Source organism: Protopterus annectens, chromosome 5.part0 (genome assembly GCF_019279795.1).
Source record: "Protopterus annectens isolate FY-2018-M chromosome 5.part0, PAN1.0, whole genome shotgun sequence".
Lineage (NCBI taxonomy): Eukaryota > Metazoa > Chordata > Ceratodontiformes > Protopteridae > Protopterus > Protopterus annectens.
The window spans coordinates 437,455,262-437,476,273 of NC_056735.1; positions in this window are offsets into that span (position 1 = coordinate 437,455,262).

The window sequence follows — 21,012 nt, forward strand, 5'->3', positions numbered from 1 at the left end:
TGTGTGTGTGTGTGTGTGTGTGTGTGTTCACGTCTGTGTGTCTGTCTGTTGTGTTCATTGATGGTATTGTCCACTTCATTGTAGACTTGTTGATTTTTAATAAAAAAGTAAACTTACTAACAAGAAAAAGTGAAGTTTACTGCTGCTATAATTGTATTAGTTTATTGCCTATCTTTACATAATTGGTGGCACCCCTTTCCACTTAATCTGTTGTGTTTATTTATTTGAATGTTTGGCATGTAATTTGCCTTGTCAGACAGCATTTTCAACCACAGCCAGGAAGAAATTAGTGGTGACAACATCATAATATATGAAAATGTTTAAAAGCTGAATTTTGAAATTTGCATCAGAAAAGAATTATCATGCATGAACTAGCAGCCACAGTGTTTAACATCTCTCTCTCTCTCTCTCTTTATCCCTGTGCCAGGGTTCTTATTAAATCTAGATTTACTTAATGCCATCTGCATTTTGGTATCAGCTCAGTTTTCTGGCATTCTGGTCTATAGCAGCCAGCAATTAGGTGAGGTCTAGAATTTTATTCCTCTTGCTTCAGCTTTAGTTTTATATATATTAATAGAAAATTTAAAGGAGACAGAAATATGTTAAGTAAAATTTTAAATTGCATTACCTGACTTTTGTGTTTCTCTTAATGGTAACCATGTTTGCTAGTTCTCCCTTGAAGAATTGCTTAACGTCTTTGTCCATCCTTTAATGCTTAATTTATTAATAAATAGTAAAAGATAAATTTTATTAAGAAAAATTTGTATCCGTTGGTGTCTGTCGGCACACCGGATACTCCTTTCACAAATTACACCCCCTCCCTTATTTATGTAGTTAAGTATAGAGGTGCCATGTTATCCCATACTGGTCAGGTTTTTGTTTAATGCAGTTTTGCTTCTATTGTGTTTTTTTTTTTTCCATCTTCAGGTCAGACCCTTCTTCCTTTGTGATTTTGCATTGGTTTATCCTCATACCTTTCAGTGGTAATCACTACTGACTACCATTAACAGGCAGGATTTATGGGTGTATGAAATTTTCTCTTACATGTTCATCTAGCTCCCTTGGAGGTTTTGCTTTACCATAAATACAGTGTGGTTCTGTGTCTCTTAAGTCTTTCACTATAAATCATTAAATAAAGACAACAATCTTTGTTCAGCAGAGAAGCTGTTATTTTTACAGTAATACTGGCAAGCAACACATTCACAGTAGCTTTCAAGACTTCCTCCTTGATCAACTAAGAATTTTTATCACAAAGTTTTAATCAGGGTCACATAGAAACACTTTCATTGTTGTTCATACTTTTGTGAGCTCCTTAGAATGCAGAATATTGAAAATTGTTTTTCTGCTTTTTAGCAGTTTATAACTCCAATGAATGTCTGTCATTTAGGTCTACATATCTTTCTGTAAGTTACCATTTTCCAAAGTATTATGAGAGAGAAGATAGCATCAATTTTTTTTCCATCAAAACAGATACATCTGGGAGGTAGCTTTATTTATATTTTTGTGGAGATTTTTGGTGTTCCAGTGTTTCCTCCCTAGTATACATTAATCAGAAATTAAATTAAGACACTTATTGTAATGCAGTAATATTTTAACAGTCTTGTCAGGCATTCTCCAAGTCAACAGCGATTATAAAATCACTTCCAAGAGAGACATGAGAATTATTGGAATTATTTTCAAAATTCCCTTCCTAGTAATTTACCATTCTAAATAGTTTACAGGGCTTGTTCGTATGTATATATATATATATATATATATATATATATATATATATATATATATATATATATCTTGCTGTGTCAGTTGGCTTTTCCCGGTTAGGGGTCACCTCAGCAGAACTCCGGTCCACTAATGATTGGCAGTAGATTTTCACATGCCGAGTTGCCAGCTCTGATGCAGAACCTTCAACGAAGGTACACCCATTCATGCATGTCTCCACACAGAAGACGCTCTAGCTGAGAATCGAACAGGACAACGTCTTACTGTGAGGCAACAACGCTACCGCAGCACCATCACCGCAGTATGTATATATATATATATATATATATATATATATATATATATATATATATATATATATATATATATATATATATATATATATATATATAATCTATAGAGAGAGAGAGAGAGACATACAGTGGATATAAAACGTTTACACACAAGAAGAGACCACAATAAATAATTTAAAAACTTTTCCCACCTTTAAATTTGACCTGTACAATTCAGTTGAAAAACAAAAAATCTATTAGGGGAAAAAATATAAAAAAATAAAGAACTTACAATACGTTGGTTGCATATGTGTGCACACCCTTAAACTAATTCTTTGTTGAAGCAACTTTTGATTTAATTACAGCATTCAGTCTTCTTGGGTAGGAGTCTATCAGCATGGCACATCTTGACTTGACAATATTTGCCCACTCTTCCTTACAAAAGTGCTCCAAATCTGTCAGATTGTGAGGGCATCTCTTGTGCACAGCCCTCTTCAGGTCACCCCACAGATTTTCTATTGGATTTTGGTCTGGGGTCTGGCTAGGCCATTCCAAAACTTTAATTTTCTTCTGGTGAAGCTATTCTTTTGTTGATTTGGATGTATGTTTGGGGTCATTGTCATGTTGAAAGGTGAAATCCCTCTTCATCTTCGGTTTTCTAGCAGATGCTTGAAGGTTTTGGGCCAAAAGTGACTGGTATTTGGAACTGTTCATAATTTCCTCCACCTTGACTAAAAGCCCAAGTTGCAGCTGAAGAAAAGCAACCCTAAAACATGATACTGCCACCACCATGCTTCACCATGGGGATGGTGTTCTTTTGGTGATGCGAAGTGTTGTTTTTGTGCCAAATGTACCTTTTGGAATTGTGGCCAAAAAGTTCAACCTTGGTCTCATCAGACCATAACACATTTTTACACATGCTTTTGGAAGACTTGAGGTATTGTTTTGCAAATTTTAGCCAGACCTGGATATTTTTCTGTGTAAGAAAAGGCTTCTGTCTTGCAATCCTACCCCATAGCCCAGACATATGGAGACTACAGGATATTGTTGTCACATATAGTACACAACCAGTACTTGACAGAAATTCCTGCAGTTCCTTCAATGTTGCTATAGGTCTCTTGGCAGCCTCCCTGACCATTTTTCATCTTGTCTTTTCATCGGTTTTTGGAGGGACATCCAGTTCTTTGCAATGTCAGTGTTTTCCCATATTTTCTCCACTTTTTGATGACTGTCTTCACTGTGTTCCATGGCATATCCAATGCTGTGGAAATTTTTTTGTACCCTTCGCCTGACTGATACCTTTCAACAATGATATCCCTTTGATGCTTTGTAAGCTCTCTGCAAACCATGGCTTTTGCTGTAGCAGTCAACTGAGTAAATGTCAAGAAAATCCTACTAGGACAGCTGAACTTTATTTGGGGTTAATCAGAGTCTCTTTAATTGATGGCAGGTGTGTACCCAAGAAGACCGAATGCTGTAATTAAATCAATAGGTGCTTCAACAAAGTATTAGTTTAAGGGTGTGCACACTTATGCAACCAGCTTATTGTCCAATTTTTATTTTTTAATATTTCCCTCTAACAGATGTGTTTGTTTTTAATTGAATTGTACAGGTTATAGGTCACATTAAAGGTGGGAAAAGTTTTGAAATGATTTACTGTGGTCTCATTTTTTTATATCACAAAAACCTGACATTTTAGCAGGGGTGTGTACACTTTTTATATACACTTTACATACATATATAAACATCCAGTCATTTCTTACATTTTAATTTTTATGGTTGCCTTGGTTCATTAATCAGAATCAAGACTATAACAGAAAATATCCCACTTCCTTTTCCTTACACTCTACTTTAATATTACAACATTTAATTCTTGGCTTATCATGTCTACTCTGCTATATTGTTCAGGTGAAGATTTTCATTTTAGGCATTTTTGAGGCAATGGTCTTTAACAATTTACCTTTTTAGAGACTCTCTGTACTAATGCTTTATTTTCAGAGAAGGTTCATTAGCACTTCTTGCATAGTTAATTATTTTTTATGTTTATACTATTAATCACTGTTTATTCTTAATCATTCGTTTAGCCACCACTATTTAATGCTTAATTAGTTGTTCTTTTTTAAACTAATTTCCCTTTGTTTCTTGTGAGGGATCATATTGATATTGGACGAGCAGAAATAACAATGATGCTGTTTGCTGTCTGAGAAGTGGACTGCTAGAGGACCACAGCAATCATCAGGACAAGCTCAAACAAAAGCAAAAAAGAGCCTTAGCAGGCAGAAGACACAGAAGCATGTGAGAAGGGTCCCCAAAACAAAACAAAATGAAGAAAGAAGAAAGACATACCTGCATTAATTGAAAAAAAGGTGCATTAGTCTCAGCTTCATAAGGTATGGAGGCAAATGGGGATAATAAAGTTTGTTCAGAAGGGCAGTTTCAGTAGTTGGATGAATATTTACCAGGCATCCATTGATGCTTTGAATAAAGAAGACAGGCCCAGTATTTTTTTATTTGGTTGTAGACATGGGTATGCTAGTTGCAGCACAAGTCCATGCAGGTTCAGGCAATGTAAATGGAGATGTCATTAATGTAGTTAACAGTGTTTTCCTGTTTTCTTTTAATAGGTCCACCATGATCAGTGGTTTGGCACACGCATGCAGGCCCACAATGGAAGCGAGTTTAGTTATGATTCAGTAGGGGGTAGCAATCATTTCACATATTACTCAAGCTATGTAGGAGAAAATATGACATTGGAAATATGTAGAGATATTTGATGTATGTATCATGGATTCCAACACATCTGAATCAAAAGACCTGATGGATGTTTTGGCAATTTTGGGAAGATGTCAGACCAAGAACCTAAAGGTGAAATCTTGGGACAAATGCATTTTAGGGTTCATTTTTTTCATGGCTGAGAAAGACCAGGAACAAACCCTGCCACCACTGAGTAATTTTCCTATTATCAGAAAAGCTTATATTGTTAAAGGTGGATTGTCATGACTATCGAATGATCAAAAGTTTAGAAACCTTAAAGGTTTGGATAAACAACTCGTGTGGGAGAATAGACATCCAGCCACATGATCAGGTATGATGGCTGACAATTCAAGACACTTTGTTATGCAAGTGGATAAGCAAGCTGGCCCTGATTTTACATCTTGCTGGGAATATAATACAGACTCTTGTGTGTGGCTTTCTTGGAGGTTACTGCATATTTGTTTAATTTGTGAGGAAGGATACCCTGCTATGATGTGCTATAGTAAGGATGGTGTTAAGCATGTTAAGATATCCCAAGTGAGTTGGGTAAGTTTTCCTCTTGAGGTTCAAACAGATTGACTTCCTTTCACAGATTTCGATAACTCCTCTTGTAATCACATACCTGTAAAAGCTGATATTTTGTCAAAGCATTTGTAACATTAATCCAGGAAGGAAGGTACTATTGAGTTGGTCAAATGTTTTACTTCTCTTTTTTTCTTCTTTTTAATTGCATTCTCAGTTTCTCTGTTAGGATCTCAAAATGTAAAAATTAAAACCAGTTATAGGTAAATAAAGCAAATAGAGAGATGTGTTAGAAAAATAAATCACTAACGGCAGACTAGCTGGGCCTTATTAAAAAAAAATTGATGTCTTCTCCATCTCTCCACTTGCTTTGGTTCCTATGACAATGTGCACCTGGTGTGCTAGTCAAAAATGGCATAAATTAAGAGGTTAACAAGGTACAGTATTTATCACTGGATGATGCTATACAAATAATCCAGCAATTTCTATACCCCTGGCTATCCAAGACTGACATTGAATCTACTTTTCATCTGTTCTCCATTTGTCTCTAAATTGGCATATTCTAAAAATCTTTTTTTAAAATGTTTTTATTATTTTTATAAAATATATTCACTACAAAATATGCAATCAGAAATGTACATACATATTTAAAAGTAAGAACAAATAATCTTACTAATCTTATAAATATTGAAACAAAGAAAATAACTATTTACAACAGTGACCATCAACTTTCTAGTCCTTCCTGTTGTTGCATGTCTGTTCAATTCCAGAATGTTTTTTTTTTTTTTTTTTTTGCTTGTCAAGCAGTTCTTTAAATGTTGTCCCCACATTGAGACAAGAGGTAATTATGTTCATTCTTGGTCTGATTGTAATAATTTATAGATGAGTTACTTCGGTTGCAAAACTTCTAAATTGTGTGATCACTTTTGCATGTTATATTTCATTCTTTCAACACAAGTGGGAATGGCATTATTAAAAAGAATTAATGATTTAGATAAAATGAATTATCTTCAAAATGCCTGTAAAAAGAATGAATATTATTTCAAAAAGGAATCAATACAGTACAATCAAAGAACATGTGTTGCCAATCTGCTTTAAGTTCTTTCCTGCATTTCCAACAAAGTTGCTTTAGCTTATACATCAATTCAATTTTATGACGGGTGAAGAAGGACCTATTTAAAAGCTTCCATGTAAACAAATACCAACTAAGAGATGAAGTAGTATGTTGAGTTGATAAAAGGAATACTTTTTGTCTTCTTCACTTGGTGGTCTAGTATAGATTTTGGTAAAATAGTTCCAATATGCATCATTGCATGTTTTAGTTTCCCTCTTTAGCACTTTGTACAATTTGGACAAGAGACCATGTCCAAACAATGTTGTTGCAATAAAAATAAGACACATTCAATAAATTTTGGGACATGATCCCTTAACATTGGTTGCATTGATTAATTTCCCCATATATATATATATATATATATATATATATATTTATATATATATATATATATTTATATATATATATATATATATATATATATATATATATATATAGTCTGCAAGATTGTATATCTAACCACATATCTTTAGCTGAATCATAATTATTCCTAATGTAATCTACTGAGTGCAAATTTTCCTCTTTCATTAACTAAAACCAGTACAACAGATTCTTCTCTTTAAAGGCAACCATTGTTTCTAAATTTGAAGTAGGGCTATTACTTTTAGTATATGCTATAGGAAACATAAGAAAATCCATGTTTTATAAGCCAGGTTTCCATATATAAAATGTGGAAATGTATTTAATACAGTCAAAATAAAGTAAGAATCACTTGTTTGGAGACCTTTCCCTATAATATAACCCTAAAATAACCAAAATAAACTGTTTAATATATGATAATTATTAGTATATCTATTACAGTTAGAATGCATAAAAAAGTTTTCCTACAAATTCTTTCCATCTAGCTGTACTAGTGTTGTTGATCCAAAGACATGTTGTTTTCTTAACTGATGATAATGAATATAATTCTGTATCTGGTAGTCCTATCTTCACTACTTCCCAATCTGCTATATGATGATTTAACTCAATTCTTGGTTTGTTAAATAACTAAAGAAATTTAAAAATTAATGTGTTAAATTCTTTAATATAGGTTCTCATAGGAGGTAAGGGTAACTGAATAATATATAGGATTTTTGGCAAGATTATCATTTTGATGATAGTCTTTCTTCCATTGTAAAGACAATTTAATTTCATTTGTCCATTAGATTCTTTATCTTATTTATACAATTAGTATAATTATAATTTACTATATATTTAACATTATCTGTTATGGTTATTCCAAAGTATTTATTTCTTTAACAATATATTTAAGGAACTTATTTGGGATTTTATGCTTATTTATGTTTATTAGTAATTTTTTTGTTTTATCACTAAATGTTAAACCAGATATTCTTTGAAATAGTTCCATTGCTAAAAAAGTTGCAGATGTAAATTTACTATTATCACTTAATGTCAATAAGATGTCATCTGCAAACAAATTAATTTTGGAAGTTAAATTCTTCATTTTTTAATACCTTTTATATCTGTATTTCATCTAATAAAATTAACAAAGGATTCATAAATAGGGTAAAATGCAGAGGTAAAAGAGGGCATCCGTGTTTAGTTCCTTTTAATATTTGTATAGAATCAGATGTAAAAGTACCTATTTTGACATATGCAAAGCAGTCTATATAGATAAGATTAATTAAATGTGCAAAGTTAAAAGAAAATGTGTATTCTTCAACTAGCAAAATATATTTCCAGTTGACTGAGTCAAAAGCATTATTTATATCAAGGATCATTAATGTTAAGTTTTCATTTGTGTTACTTGCATAGTCAATTATTGTAATTATTCTTTTAATATTATCATAGGTGTTTATTTAAAATAAACCCGGTTTGATCATCCATCATAAAAGGTAAATGTGTGTTAGTCTAGTAGCATGAATTGGAATGAATAGTTTATAATTTACATTTAGAAGTAAAACAGATCTGTATGAAGATAATTGAGTAGGATCCTTGTTGGTTTTTAAAACTGGAGATATAGGGGTATATTTCCAAGAAGGAGGAACTTTAGTTAACTCCTTAACTATAGAAAAAAGTATGTAATATGTGAAGGGCTTCTTTAGGCAATAGCTTGTAAAGTTCAGATACAATTCCATCATTACCTGGTGCTTTATTAGACTTCAGTTTAGAAATTTCAGTTTGAAGTTCAGACATAGAAATCAGTTTGTCTATTAATTTCATTTGGTCATTTGATAGTCTAGTTTTTATATTTTTTCCAATAAATGTTTTGATTGTTTCCTCTGGATCTATTAGTATATTATTTTGATTAATTTCATTGCAATAATATCTGAATTCCTTTAGAATATTTTCTATTTCTGTTAGTTTTCTTTTCTTTCTATGTCAGTATATTTGTTTTATGTGATTGGATTTACTGAGCAATTTTGTTTTGGTGGCTAGATTACTCAAAGACTTTGGGTTGATAGAAAAGTTAATTATCTTAAACTTCTCAAATTGATTTTGGTTTTATGATTTAAAATTTTTAAGTATTTGTCATTTAGCTTATTGATCTATTCTATGTTGTTATTTTTATTCTTTTGGTTTTCTACCTTCAGCTTATCAAGTATTTCCTGTATATCATGTAGTTCTTTGTCTCATTGCTTTTTTTATTTGATAGCCCATTCGTGATTCTACCACACAGCTGTACTTTTAGCATGTCCCATATATACATTTCAGAGGTATCCACTGTATTGTTAATTTCTATAAAGGAGGAATTTTTTTTAAGAAAATAGTTTTGAAATTCTTGTAAACCTGTTATATATGCTGATATTCTTCTTATTTTAACATTATTATTAGAGCTCAAAGACAATTCAAAAGTAATTGCATTATGATTCGAAAATGGGCAAGTTACAGTCGTAACATCTTGTCTACTAGTTCATTAGATATATAAACTCTGTCTGTTCTGGATTGTGTTCAATGTCTGTGAGAATAATGAGTAAAGATTAATGAATTTGGCTCTGAAAATTCTTTAATATCTCTAAGATGAAATAATTCAGTAAATCTTATTAACTTTTTTTTCACAGTTGAATTTTACTTTTGCTATTTATATATCTTGGTGATAATATCCTGTTAAAGTTTCTTGCCAAATGATACTTCATTTTGCTTATTGAATTACTTGCTCTAAATGTTGATCAACTGTCTTGACTCTTATTCCCGGAATCCAGTACACATTAACAAGACTTAATATCTTCTTATTGTATTTTATAGCAGTGCTACAAAACATACCTTCATCTTGATATGTTCCCATAACTTCAGGCATAGGTAAAGGAGTCTTTCCTAAAAAAGCTACTCCCCTTTTTTCTGATTATGTTGTGAAATAGCTAGTATAGTGTAACTCTTAGTATTAAGTATGTTTATATCTTCTGATAATAAATGTGTTTCCTGTAGAACGATAACCTGAGAATTAAACAGCTTCAGATATCTATTTAAGTGACCTCTCTTGCTTCCAGTGTTTAATCGATTAACATTTATAGATATACAGTCAATAAATGTCATCTGTCTTATTGATCAGAAACATATACTTATTTCTCATAGATAATGATGCTCTGTTTATAAAGAACTGCTTATTAATGCTCATACAAATAGTAAAGACATTCTGAGAGAATATCTAGGAACAAAATCATTACATTTGTTGTCACTCATAAAAATCCAATAAGACGATTGACATAAAATAATTACTTCTAAACCCCATGACTGAATATCTAACCATCCAAACAAACCTACTCCCCCAATATTCTGACAAAGTCTGAGAAGAAATATACCCCCAAAACCACTCTACCATAAACATATATAATTCTAACAATCAGCTAAAAGTATAGCTGTATCCTATAAGTCTTTAGTAATATAAATACGTAGAACAGTTGTTTCATTTTTAGACCTATTTACTAAGGAAAAATTCCTAGCTGTATATATCAAGTAAATTATTAAAGAACAGCATGTCAACAACTCTTATTATTGCTACATTTCTATGTATTATTTTGAAAACTTATCCGCTAGTATCATAGATTCTAAATGACTGCTACTCAACAAGTTTATAATGTGGCATAACATGAAACCAGATCTCTTTTCATTTCCTTCATTATGACGTTATATTAAAGCAAATACACTTTTATTAGAAGACCAAAGAACCAAACAATGTAGAAACCTCAAACAAGCAGCAAAACCAAAAACGCTCACCACAAAACAAGTTCCTTTTCATCCATAAATTGATGCTTCATCAGACTTTTACGAAGACAGTCATTAAGAGGTTAACTTAAATAAACTTCTAGCAAAATTCTAACCATACAGAAAGAACTCACCTTACAACAAAACTCCCTGGCCCTATCACCATGTCCACAATCTCCATGTTGCCTGGCCCTCAGATTTATTTTACTTTATGTGGAGGTGCTAAATTCACTGGGATAAACACTGTTTTCTACATTTATTACAAGATGTTACAACAGTATTTCACAGCGAATTCACATACTATGATTTGCTATTACAAAGATAAATCTCAAGCATTTTTATTTCTTTGGAACCTTTGTGTGTTTTATCAATATGTTCTATACTTCTATATTTTGACATAAAAATAAAACTTTAAATATTATATTTGTATTCGTTTGCATCAAATAACACCTTTGAACAATATAAACTTTATCTGTGTCAGTTATAAGCTTTCATGCTTTATGTAATATGATATTAACTTTTCTTTTGCTATGCTAGCTTGTATAACTATGTATTGTTACAGTAAAAATTGTTCTAATACATATTCAGAATGTTCTGCCATTTATTTAAATCATCTTTCCAACGCTGCCTGTCAAACCAGATCTCCAAGCTTGAATAGTTCTATTCTTTCAGCATGAGTAGGAATTTCAAGTTATTTCAGGCTTTTTACTTCAAAAGCTCCACATAATCTAGTGAAAGAAAGCTTGAGCCTGAGAGAAAGGAGGTTTGTTTCTAAATCACACTGAAGTTCTTCACATATGTACAGCCCTCAAATAACAATAATTTTCATTACATACAACACAAAGCTTGATCTTTCACTCATGTAGAGAGTTTTAAGGTTGTTTAATATACTAAAACTTCTTTTTAACTAAACAACCATAAAAGCGACTCCTTTAACTATATTCACCCCCACCCCAACTCACATTTCACTGTATCTAGCAAAAACAATAGTGTATGATCTACGACTGTATATTGGCTTTACAGGCAGCTTTAGAATGCAATTATTAGTTTTAACACAGCATCCTTTTAAATATTACTCTAGTAAGTGCTTAATTTGGATAATTTCTGTTTATTTTATATTAAAGTGATGGTGATGGTATTTTGCATAATACTCTGTTTAAGTAACAGACAGAAATTAACACTGTTGTTACTTTTCCAAAAAGCATAAAGAAAGAAAAGATAGTACTAAGAATATATGTTGTGTTCAAGCCTGTAATAGCAACTATATAAGACAAACAAATGTGAGTTCAACTATGTGTCATGTTGCAGTCTTTTCTATTTCATAAATAAAGTATGCAGTAACTTCTAAGAGGCATGCAATTTCATATATAAACCTGCAACTTATATTTTAGCATAAACACTGAATGTTTTTGTTAAAAAATGTATAACTTTTTTTCCAATTCATAAAAAGATATTGTCAATTAACTGTAAAATAAATATGTATAATGCAGAAAAACAGAGATAAATTACATTTCACTTGCAGTCTACTTGCTTGTAGTCAAGTTTCTATTTATGTTGCAACTGCGTTATTGTTTTTTTGCTTTATTTTTAAAGGTCTATATAAAACTAAATTTGTACTTGTTTACAAAAAGGAAAAAACATGCTTTAACATCATATTACTTTCCTTGTAAATAAGGAATGAAGAAAGGGAAAAGGAAAATGGAAAAGTGCTTCATTGTCCCTTTACTTTTTTATTTTTCTCACTTATCTTGCTTCCATTTGAATCCAATATTCCTCTTTAAGGATATATTAGTCCAATCCATTTGTTCAGTTTGTTCAAGAATTTTATTTGTTTGTAGAAATGGCAAAGCATTGTAAGGATCTCTGAAGAGTTTAACAACATTTGTAAAGAAAATCTTTAGTCTGGCCAGGAACAATAAATGTACATTTATTTGCCTGTTTTTAAATTCACTAATAAGTGGAAGGAATCATTTTCTTTTTGCCATGATTGTTGTTGAGTAGCCATTGTCAAAACTCCCAATATTTCCATCATATTTAAGTGGTGACTTAGTCCATGCAGTTTTAAGCAACAATTCTTTGTCTTGAGATGAAATAAATAGATCTCAGAGAAGAACCAGGTTTTGCAGCAGGTTTACCTAGGCGCCAGTGTGCTCTCTGTTTCCCCAAAAAGATAGCTTCAGGGAGATTTAAAGTCTTAGGAAACCAGGCAGTTAAAACATAAATCATATTGTCACCTTCAGTACCTTTAGGAAGACCAAATATGCAAATATTATTCCTTTAAGATCTATTTTCAAGGTCATCTACTTTAGCTGACAAGATTTTATTTTGCTGAAATAAAAATCCAGTTTTCTTTACTCCTTCACTTAGCCTTTCATCCATAATATTAAGGGATTCTTCAATACTAGATTTTTCTGTACATGAACAGCATCATTAATTTTCTCCATTTGTTTGGAACAATCCTTCTTAAAATCAGTTGTATTGTCCAATCTGTCCATTTTTAATGATAATGCTTGAATATGAGACAAAAGTGACTGAAGCTCTTTCTGACATGAAGAATCCTGAAGTGCTGCCTTAGTGTAGCTCATGTCGCTGCCGGATGCAGTGAAATAAATTACATTTATATAGCTTTTTTATAGGAAAGCTATTAGATTTTCATTTTTTTTCTTGAAATAATCCTTTATAACACACCAGGCTATCAAAATTCACAAGTTTGAACTGTTTAGGAATATTCAAACAAAATAATTTCTGTCAGAAATATATCTTTTTCAGCAGAGCAGTGAAGAAGTGCTGCTATCCTTGTCTCATGCTGGCCACCCCCCCCGGAAATGTTTTTGGAAGGTAATTATTATTTTGATTCAGCAATGCATATAGTCTCTTTTCTGACTTGTTTCAGTTTTGAGCTCTTTAGCTCTGCCCTCCAATGATACTTGCAGCAGATGTCCCTTCTCTAAACTGTGGTTCATGACATAAATGATTTCCTTATTGTAGGTGAAGCAGAGATGGGTACAAGCATTGGACTTTGAGCTTTCCAGGAATGATGTCACAGACTAGCATTCCTTTAGTTCAAAATAAGGCAAAACATCCTTCAAAAGTAATTATATTCTTAGGTCTTGAACTGAATGTTAGATCTTCCTCTTATCCTCCTCTTTTTGTTTACTACATAACAGGTTGAATAGTATTTTAGCTTGCATTCAGCCCTTTTTTGTCAGCAAGAAAGGTTATAATTGCCAATAATATGAAACTGTGTGCTTTGTTAAATTTGCCTGCTGAGCTATTTTTCTAGGCAAACCTTTTATCATGTCTTGGGTACTAGGATTGGACTTTGAGCTTTCCAGGAATTATGTCACAGATTTGCATTCCTTTTGTTCAAAATAAGACAGAACATCCTTCAAAATTAATTATATTCTTAGGTCTTGAAATGAATGTTAGATCTTTCTCTTATCCTCCTCTTTGTGTTTGCTACATAACCGGTTGAACAGTATTTTAGCTTGCATCCTGCCCTTTTTTGTCAGCAAGAAAGGTTACAAATGCCAATATTATGAAACTGTGTGCTTTGTTGAATTTGCCTGCTGAGCTATTTTTCTAGGCAGACCTTTTATCATGTCTTTGTTTAATTTCCTGCTAGGTTGCAATAGTATGTACCATAGAGTTAGAATTAATGAGTGGGTTAGTTCAGATCTTCACCTTTAAGTTTTGCTGTCTGATTTCAATGGTCAACTATTTTGGTAAGATGAGTAAGTGTCTAATGAATCAATATAAGTATTTACTGATGCAGTGGGGGGATTCTGCTATAGGGCATAATTGGGCAGTAAATGGATTTCTGATCCTTGACTACAACACTAGTCAGATGATAGGAGGTAGGTGATCTCATGTTTTCAACTCTTTCCTGTTTGGATGTTATTTTTGTATGGCAGGATCACTTGAGAAATAAAAATAATATTTTTTTGATCTAATAGCATGGCAGTTGTTCAAGTTTTAGTTAAGAAGTCTTCCAAATCATTGTGGATTCATTCTGTTTTAAATATTTTGGTCTTGCTGAGTTTGCACATTAATCTTTTGTTTCCTGGTTTCCAGATACCAATAACTTACAACATTTCAACATATTCTCTCCTTCTCTTTTACAGGTGTTCAGATTCAGGCAGTGGGCTCCCAAGGTAGACTTTGTTCCAACCCATGTTCCTGTGCTGGTTTGGTTAATTAGAGAAGAATAACAAGTTTGATGCACTTGCAATTTTGGATCCAGGTCATCCGGAAAACTTAAAAAAGCAGCCAGTAAACATTTTAGACAATTTTACTGTTTACTTCTTGTAAATTCATTTCAGCAGACCCACACATTGTTTCTCCTAATTACCATATTTATGATATTTTGGTCACATTATCTGATGTTATGTATTAGGGCACTTTTCAATCAGTGAGCTTTTAGGGTCCATAAGATGGAAGCATATTTATTTGATTTCTAACATGTAGGTTCCTAAATCTAAGATGAATTAAAAGGGAAAGAGCATCAGGTTATTTTAGACAGGTCAGTAGATCCTATACTTTGCATTTTAGCTTGCTGTTACATACTTCATACATTGTCATTCCCATTAATTTAACAAAGTTTGTATTCTCTTTTCCTAATGGCTATCTTATAACTTCTATGGACATTGCATGAGGCTTTATTCCATCTGGTTCTTCCAGTGTTTGGGTATTCCCCTCACTCATTTAGAATGGGCCAGCCTTTGTAGTTAGCCAAGCAAGGTCAGACTATGAAATTCTTTAAAAGAAGAGGAAGTTGAAGAAGATGATGGTCATCAAACTCTTGCTTATCATTTAATCTGTAATATTTGTTTTAATCATTTGGTTATTTGTGTTTTCACATTTGCTTCTTCCAAGGCATTTTTGTATTATTATTTTGGGTATCCTTTTATTTGGCAATCTGTAAATAGGACAAAGGTCCGTAATGAAGGTGCAAGCTTAGGTATGGATTTTTGTTCAGCTGAAGTTATGCAGAAATGAGATCCAAGTATTCTTATGTTTGACTTAAGGAAACTTTCTGCTGGCATACTTTTAGATCATTAATGTTGCAAAGCAAATTCAGGCCCTGATAGTGCATCTAGGGGAGAAATCATTTAGGTTTTATTCCCAAGCAGAAGATGGTGTGGTGCATTCTTAGAGCTTTTACTGTACTCCAGTATATCCCAAGCAGAAGATGGTGTGGTGCATTCTTAGAGCTTTCACTGTACCCCAGTATATGTTACCTGTTCCAAGGTTGGCTTGGTTGGCTATATTGTCTTATTTAATGTGTCATCAAACCTCTAATCCTGCAGCTTTAGATAAGGCTAGGAGATTTATGAAAAATAGGGTGGATTGTGCTACCCCTCAGTTAAGTATTTCTGTAACTGAGCACTACAGTTGTATGACAAGATCCTATTTGTTTTTCCCAAGATGGGATTCATCTTTCTGTATTTGATCTAGATATGTTTAATATTATGATTTCTCTCTTTTTAAAGGGATTCAAATTATGACTGTGTTTGTGTTTAAATGGTTAAAAAGGACAAATATGAAGTGAATTATGCTATATTGATGGGTTACTAGTTAAAGTTTGTATATAAAAAGTTTTATGATGTTTGTTATTCTTTTATATATGTTTTTGAAGTATATAAAATCAATTAAAATAAAAAAAAAAATATATATATATATATATATATATATATATAGCTGAAAAGCATGTGTGTCTGTGTGAACGTGTGTGTGTTTGGGAGGGCTGACAGGTTACTTAATTCTTGTGGGTGGTCACAGTGTGCAATCCCCCCTTCCCTTTCCCCATTTCTGTTTCCTGGACCAATAAAAGACCTGATATGTCAGAGAATTGGAAACAGCACTGCATTTTACAGTCATTGATTCTCCAAATGGATGGACTAGCATGCCACTAAAAATGCAAAAACAAGAATAAATGGTATGGCTTTCTGTATACCACCAAGTAAACACATCCTGTGAATATAAAGGAGCAGTTACATGTGCAAAGTTATATGATTCATGGTTGGAAAGTTTTGAGTTTGTGTATTGCAAGATATGGAATTTTGATATATTAAAATGCCCAATGATAGTTTAATGTTATTGTCAAATAAAACAAATGATTGCAATGGCAAGGAAGAGTTCTGTCATTCTTAGATAGTGTGGCTGAGACAAAGACATAAACATATTTGCAAAATACAGTCAACACAAAAAGTACATGGTAGTTATTTATACATGCCGTACAATGGATATGATTTCATGGAATAGTATAGCAGGCTAGTAGCTCTGGAAGATGTAATGATTATTGCATATATTGTGTTGACTTAACTGGAATATTTAGGCTGTTCCCTGAGATGTCAATCAATTTTCCTATGAACGTTTGTTAATGTTTTTCTTATTTTTTTTTCTATTGGTTTAATTTTTTCAAGTTTTTTGTGGGGGTTATAATAAAATGACAGGAATGGACTGAATTCCAAAGTTAGGTTATAATTAAAGTTCAAGAAATCAGTATTGTGAGTGGGGGTTTGCCAAGATGGCTAATGATAGCAAAAACTGGTGAAATCTCTGTGACTGAAAACTTTACACTGACAAAAACTATAATCAAATCATTGGAATTTTGGAGATACTTGATAGCTAATTGTATTCACTGATAGTCAAAGAAAAGATTTACAGCTTCAAGTTCATCAAAAGAATTTTAACTGGTGGTTATGAAATAGAAGAGACCTCAACATAAAAATGGTAGTCAGGATTTTTCTGTTTAAAAAGAGATACATTCATTAGTATCTGGTATGAAGGATGTATTATTTAAAATGGACATGCTAGAAACCAAAATATAAAGTTTCAAAGAAGAGTCTAGAAAGAAAATGAAACATTTAGAAATTCTTATGAAATAAAGCAAACAAATTAGCAGTATGGAAAAAACTTTAAATGATCATAAATAGGGAAGGTGAGTCTCAAACTGAATTCTTTTTAAAACAAAATAACTGACTCATAGATAAAGTCAATGATGTAGAAAATACTAAATAACATCTGAATATATGGCATACTCAAAGAGGTATGAGGGAGACAATATTATTAACATCTTAACAACCTGGCTACATAAAACATTAAATTTACCTAAAACTTTATCTCTTGAAATTGAATAGATCCATGAGAGCACCTTCAAAGATGGAAAACATACGGCCACATTCAATTATAGTTAAGTCTATGTCCAGCTTAGAAAAAGATAAAATATTTAAAATAGTGTGGTCTCCCCCACCTATTAAAATAGGTGAATATATAGTTAGATTTGATAATGTAATGAGTAAGAAAATACAGTTTGCCACTGATTAAAGAATTTAAAAAGAACAATATTAAAGATGTGTTGATGTTTCCTGGAAAGATCAAATTATTTCTTTCTGAAGGAACTAAAATATTTGACATACTGTTTGAGGCATCTACTTTTGTTAACAAAAATAAAATCCTTAATAATAATGAATAATTGGATTGGAACACTGTATCCATCATGAGGTAGAATGAGCTGAATTCCTGGAAAACTGCTTCTAAAATTAAAAAAAAAAAAAAAACAGCTTAAAAACAAATGACTTTTATTCTCCGATTGCAGGACCTTGATTTTCTGAAAAAATAGATTTACCCTTTAAGTAAAAGATTTGTATTAGACTTTAAGCTTAAAAACATGAAAGTAAGCCTTTACATTTTAAGCTAAATCATTTACATGATAAGGAATATAAATATTTTTACTATATTTGCAGTGAAAGACTTAATATATTTCATTTAAACTAAACTTGTAAAAGTATTTCTAAATGTTAATACTTTCTTTAATAGAATGTCATCAAATTCTAAACAATAGAACTGGTAACTTTAATTTATTTATATCGGTTAACACTATTGTTTTATTTATTTTAACTTTGCTTAGTATGTGCATTGCTGGGTTAACTAAATGTCAGATCTAAGTAATATGCTAATTAGAAATGTTAAACTGATGACAATTTTGTTTTCTTTGTTCCTGTGTAGCACATTTTTTTCACATGTCATTTGTGAAGTAATTAAGACTTTAAAAAGTTCATGAATAAAAGAATGTTCCAGTGGTATGAAAATGTTTGATTCCTGCTTGCTTAACTTATCAGCTTCTCCTTGAGTTGTTTTAATGAAAATCCATGTCCTAGAACAGTTTGAAGTTCATCAATGGTGTCTGTGAAAAAAATGAAGTGCCTTAATTGCTTCCATGATGAATAGGAGAAAAGATTTGAACTTCTTTTCAAGTATATATTTGAGAAATCTACTCAAAATGACATCTTAAAAAAATTAGAACTGAAGAACTGGAAAAAACAAAGCTAATAGTACTAGTTTACCTTGAGCTGTTGCTGACATATAACTTGCTTATACTGTAGTGTTAATAACTCTAACTGTACATATTAATGGGAAGGAGTAAAGTTAGATATTTGTTACTGACTAGAGCTCTTTAAAGGAATTAAGAAGAATGACAAACCTACAGAGGAAATTAGCAGCTGTTGCATGCTGTGAGTTGTCATTTACACATGCTGTAATCAAATACTAATATCAGGATTTGAAGCTTAGACCAGAACAGGAGTTCACAATGGCTAAAACACACATTCAAATCAAACATTCATAAATTATTTTATACACACACACACACACACACACACACACACACACACACACACACACACACACATATATATATATATATATATATAGAGAGAGAGAGAGAGAGAGAGTCAAAATTGCTGGTAGTGCTAGAATTAATAAGAAAAGTAAACATCTTATGAGTAAAATGCAAATAAATACACAAGGAGTAAAACATGTGCTACATAATATTAATAAAAGATCAGTATCAGTAAGTTATGAAGTATATCTATATACTATTATCACCAATAGAGAGCTGAAGGGTAACTAGCTCTTTGACAGGATATTTTATAAATGCAAATTATATAAAATAAGGTAGACTATCAGTGGACAAATAAGACAAAAATATATTTAAATAGAAAACCACTAATGTAATGTACAAGATCCCATATAATTTACATAGAAAATCACACAAAAATATACAGAAAGATCCTGAAGGCTGCATTTTGAAACTTGGTCATATAAACTTGTAAATTGTATGTTATTAGATTCACTAAGACTGCCTGAAATAACTTATTTCATAATTCAGAGTTGAAATTTGAATGCTATATTGTTGAATCAGTACATCCATTTTGAGACAAAGCAAAGTAGATTTTTCAAGATGTTTAAACCCCAAAAGGGAGAATATGATTTAAATTAAGCACATCACAACTTTTGAATACAATATAGAATGCAACTTTTTAACTCTGTAGAAAAAGCAAGACATTCCTTTGGACCTTAGTAATGTACATTTTTTTATGAATTAATTTAATAAGCTAATAGATTTTTAAATATATATAAAACTTTTTGGACATGAAAGAAAAAACACTTCACTTCATTTAGTAGCTTTGAAATCTTTTAATCTAGCAGTTGAAATCTTTTAATGCAGCAGTAAAAAATGTACAAGACAACAGTATAAGAAAACTTGAAATAAATTTGAACTAAAATGGAACACTTGTATTTAAGCAGTTTCGTTCCTTGTCAGGTTCATTTTACAGTTATTTAACAGTCGAACTTCTTCAGAAATACAAAGGTTATAAACTGAACACTGCTAAATAAAAGCTGCTGCATAATTGATTATTTATGCAAAAAGGGGAGGGTAAAGAATTCTCACTAATGAATCCACTTAAGGATGCATTTTACATTAAGATTATCATTAAGCCCAGAGGCATGTCAGCTTGCAGTTTAACCTGCCATCTAAGATCCTTAACTTCTACCTGGGTGTTTCCATCTTTGTAAATCAAGGAAAATCTAACACTAGAAATTTAAAAGTGGAGCAGGGAGGGTTGGTTACCTCATGTTTTGTTAGAGCATTCTTTTCATCACCTTTTTATATGGCCTGGTAATGCTCCTTGATTCAATCTCTGAGCTTCCTAATAGTTTTTCCAACATAGAAACCTCACAGTGACTGCACACAGCAAGGTATACTATGCAAATTGAATTACAATCAAATATGTCTGAAAAATGAATTTCTTGTCTAGGAGTGTGTAAGGTGAAACAGTCTCCATTTGCAATATACTGGCAGCAAACACATTTCCCACAACAAAAAAATATAAACTGAAGGGGGAGGTGTGGTTAAATTTCCCTGACCAGATAGATCAAATACTGATTTGTGAGACTGGCATCTTTTATAACTGAAAGATGGAGCAGGACCTAGTGCCTTCATATCTCTTGGCAGCTGGAGATAATATCCCAATTCATAGAAACTATGTCCCAAATAGAATCTGCATCAACTGAAACTGGAAGATGAAAATGCAGACTGTCATTGGAAGATGGAACTGGGTTTGGGCAAAAGCCTTTTGACAAAATAGGGGGGTATTTCTTCTGTCTATTCACTGAAACTTCCTCCAACATGTGCACTAAGTG